Source organism: Stegastes partitus, unplaced genomic scaffold (genome assembly GCF_000690725.1).
Source record: "Stegastes partitus isolate 25-593 unplaced genomic scaffold, Stegastes_partitus-1.0.2 Scaffold672, whole genome shotgun sequence".
In the NCBI taxonomy this organism is placed as follows: Eukaryota; Metazoa; Chordata; class Actinopteri; family Pomacentridae; genus Stegastes; species Stegastes partitus.
In genome coordinates this window covers 88,513-93,337 of record NW_007578403.1, presented here as the reverse complement: position 1 = coordinate 93,337, position 4,825 = coordinate 88,513, and positions in this window count along the sequence as shown.

Sequence of the window (4,825 nt, the reverse complement as noted above, 5' to 3'; positions counted from 1 at the left end):
AAGCTTATTACTCAAAAACTTAATGCCACTTCACAATTTACGTCATGGTGTTTCACCATAGCAACCAGCTCCAGGGGCAGATCCCACACACACACCAACCAGTGCTGCAGAGCTATGGAGGAGAGGATGGAGATGAATAAAAGAAGAGCGAGAGGGAATAGAATTAACATATTTTATCATTCTGGGCCTTTTTTTTTTCTAAACAGTGTTGAGAAAATCCATCAAGAATTCTTTAGAAAACATAAAAAACTCATAAGTTTAAAAAAGGGTGAAATCGCAGCATGAAGGCATTTCACCTGAGCTACAAAAAGCTGCTTCTAATTAGTGATTTGAAAGACGGCTGTACAAATCCCTCCAAGGCACTGAGAGCACAGTCAGTGTTGAACAGAGAGTTTTAAGAAATTTCCCCTGACAAATGGAGGTGATTTATCTGTTCAGTGGAGGAAACGTATAAACAGTGAATAATCGATACGTAATGCACGACAATAAAACAGAGAATAAAGGACAAGGACAGAGGACGACGGTTAATTACATGAACAAAGGACAGAGAAATATTTTTATCAACTTTTCTTGGCATCAGCTGTCCACAGAGACCTCAGGGTGTCGAACCTCGTGGTGTTTTCCTGTGATTTTTATTTGCATTTTTCCATTTTTTGTAGCACATTTCTAAATCTGATCATGTCGGCGCTGCACTGTAATTACAGTTATGCTTTTGAATGCGTTTAATTAGAGCCAATACAGTCCTAATTGTTGGCCAGCGTGAAATTAAATAACGACATATAGAATCAGAAATGAGAATACGTCTACTTTCAGAGGGGTTCTTGAATATTTATTTTCTATGTAATAAGATTTATATGTTAAATAAAAGATGCCAGAATTTTTTTTTTTTTAAATATCTTCTCACAGGTGCAGTACCTGTTTTTTAGGAGCGACAAAAACGTGCCGGGAACTCGTCAACATCTCGCCGAGCTGATGCATGTCAACAAACAGTCCCTCATTTACACCCACAAAACAACATCATCATTCATCTGAGGGTGTGGTTCTGGTCACCTGGTGAACCCAAAGCCAGCGTTCACTCTTTTAGGTTCTGTTTTGGTCTTCACCAGCTGTGCATTTCTGCTGTTTTGACCGGAGCAGGTAGCTTACAGTCGGTTTTTTAGAGCTGTTTGCTCAGAACACCTGCCTAATGGGAGAGAAAAATGATGGTAGGACAGAAATGAGTTGTGTTGCAGACCACACAGCTAAACAACGAGCTGAAAAATGCTCCTAAGCTCCGGAAAACAGAGAGAAGCTCAGAATAATCACTACACATGTCAACTTTCACACCTAGTTTTCCCACTGCTGTTTGAAACACGTCATTATTTACATGTGAAATATGGCCAACATTACCTACATACTGAACACATGCATGGAGCAGCACCAGCTTTCATTTGAAGTCTTGTTTAAGGCTGAACACAACATCTCCTTTTGGCTCAGTTTTGGTCTCTACCAACTACAGGGGGAACCATCTGGCTCTTTAGCTGTTTAAACCTCAACTACAACAAAAGTGAGAACAATCCTGTGCAACAACATGCAAACGTAAAATGATTTCAAACTGCAACAGCTCTTAATATCTGTTAATTATTTCAGTCATCTTATGTACAATCAAAACTAATAGTTTAGACACACTATGTCAAAAACAAAGTGAAACTCGATGCAACAAAAGTGAACAAACCTGTGATCACTGACGCACAAGTTAAAACAAAATGTGATCATTCCAACCAGACTACTGAATTCTGTGAATATCAAAATATTATGTCTATCTGCATGTCTGCATCATGGCTCCAAATGAAAAAAAGATTACCAGAGAAAATAAAATAAATCCTATTGTAAGCAAAGATGGACCAAAACTACAAACGGAACAGAGACCAACTAAAAATGTACAAAAATCAGTTGCAGCAGTAATCAAGAGATACTGAAAGAGCCACAGTAGCACTAATCAGAGCTGCTCTTCTTCTAAGAAGTGTGTTACTTTCACAGTCCACCTCTGAAAGACAGACAAACGTCTTCAAACCTGGCACAGGGGTTTTACTGTTTATCTGGCAGTTCACTGGAGGGACGCTGCATAACGTCAACCTCTACGGACAGCATTCAAGAAAAAATAACTTGCTCTTCAGTGCAAAATTGCAAAAATCAACTCTGCTAAAAATTCCTAAAAAGAAGTTTAATGAATATTGAGAACATATTCTTTGGTCAGATGAGACAAGTGGTTCTCCAGAAAGAAAAAAAAATCTCAAAATCTTGTCGTTGCATCCTGATAAGTGTTACCGAGAGGGAACAGCCAAGAGCACATTACCAGGGTTTCAAGCATCTTTCCTAGAAGATGATGAAGCAGCAGCAGTTATCTGGACAATGCAGTAAAATGGGGCTTTCTCAGCCGAGCTAACATAATTACTGAACCTAACAACACATAGGAAGTGAACCGAGCAGCACTTTGAGGAGAACAGGTACGCACTCACCTCCATTAAACCAAGTGGAGATGTGAAATAACGTATGATGTCGAGATGTTTAATTCTGCTGGTCTTACATCTGTCAGAGCAGCTTTCAAACCAACACTTTCTCAAATAGCCCCGTACATTTCACATTATATAGTCATTATGAGTGTAGTTACGTTGTGGAGTTTCACTGCTTTTACAACATCTACAGTCGTGACTGGATAGTCCGACCCTTAACAATCCTAAACCTGCTATCTGGCAGGTTTTTAGGAGAAACCAACAGAACCCATAAAAACAGCCTTAACATAGCGACAGCCTTGGATTGTGACTCCGACATGACATTTAATGTCACCAATCAGGATGACGGCGTATTACCTGACTGAACAATCCCACAGATTGGCTACGTTCACACTGCAGGACTTGATGCTCAATGAGGATTTCTTTGTGACTTCCTTCACGTTTCCAGTTCAATGCGACTTGTATGTGATCTGCTGTGTGAACTTCATACGAGCCAAAAGTGTCCCGCATGCGCACAAGAGGACACGACGACGTCACACGCAGCGAGCGTGCTCAGTGTTTATGGAAGTAAACATGGATGGTAACGGTGGAGCGTATCTGCCACTCCCCCGCCGCCACCGATGGAGGAAACAGAAGTGTGAGCGCTAACTAAACTAGCATCAGCAGCCAAGTACTGCCTGTGTGTTCTGGACACTTCCACGTGAAATCCAGCGATGCGTAGTGTTCTAACAACACACTAGTTATTATAACAACTATGAACAATAATGAACAACTAATGAGCCTTCCAGCATCAAGCCCTCCTCGTATCTGGACCTCCGTCTGGACAATCCGACAGCCTTGATATCCCACATAGAAGAAGGTTTTACATTTAGTGTCGGATCATTGAGTCACGGCTGTACGTTCATGTACGCCCCTGCACACATAGTGCATATAAATGAGTTTTATACCGTCTCTGTATCAGTCATCTAAATGGTCCTGTGTTTACATGCACAGCTGTACGACCATCATATCAATCAGTGAAACAACAGATAAATGTTACCTGAGCGTTGACCTCAGCACAGCCTGATAATTGACGCTATCGTAGCGCGAGCATATATTTGCAGGTAATGAATATTTACTTGCACCATGTCTGCCCCTCCAGTTAAATCCCGTCTCTGCAGCTCATGCAGACAACGGTTCTATCACACATTCCCATGACTCAACGCCATTCTGCCGTATTTGCCGTCACCGTTATTTCCTTGAAGGGCCTATCTTAGCGGGCCCAGGGCACAGCTGGATGGTGGCGCTGTTCCAGATTCCAGCTCCAAAAAGCACACCTGCTGCTGAAAGAGTCATTCAGCGCAAATGCACTTTGATGTGAAGGAACACCAACAAGCTCTCCTGTTCTAGTAAGACACCAAAGGCATCAAACGCTGCGATGCCACTTAATAGTGAGTATGATTTATGAAGGGAGGCAACGCTTTGATGAAACTGCCTTCGCTTTTCTTCTTCTTCTAAAAATAGATGATCTGTTTTGATCAAAAATGTGACTCTGACAAAAGCATTGCTTTCATCAAAACCTTGATTTTTTTCTTCCACAAATGTGAAAATGAAGAACTTAATCAAACATGCTTTAAATTCTACTGAAATAACTGGCATTCGACTCATTTAACGGGTTTCACGGTGCGCTTTATTCTTTGCCGTGAGCATGAAAAGGCTATTGTGTGTAGATGTTTACATAAAAATAAGCCTTGACCAAAGACAAAAAGTCTATTCACGTCTCTCTAATGGCTCCTTCACAAAAAAATGGGAACAAATATGATGTTTAGAGATCCAGAATAAAACATTAGCCATTTCTGTTCACATTAAACATAACACAGAAATGCCTGACGTCTTAGAAAATCACCACACAAACACCTCCACAGCTTTCAAATGCACCTCCAGCACGCTCACGCACTCCGCTGATCTTCTTCTCAAACACTTCAGAGCAAAAGGTAATCATCAAGTGTCAGTGGGGGATGTTGGAGGGGCGGCGTGGCTGATTGTCCTTTTTCATCTGCATCTGAAATATACTGCGTTCATGCATTAAGGGAGAAGGAGGAGGATGAAAAAGATCTATTCAAACTACTTGTTTGGGTTTGACATTTTCTGGACTTGCAGTCAGCACAGAGATAAAAGCTTAATAAGTCTTGTAATTGCAAGATTTAACTGATTTGCGCTGCAGAACCGTAGTTAAAAGATAACAATCACAAAAGCATCACATAGTTTTCTAATCAATTGGGAGCTTACATTGACAGATTTGTAGCGACTAAGAAAAATGCTCTTTATCGCCAGCTGAGATTTCTTTAATCTCT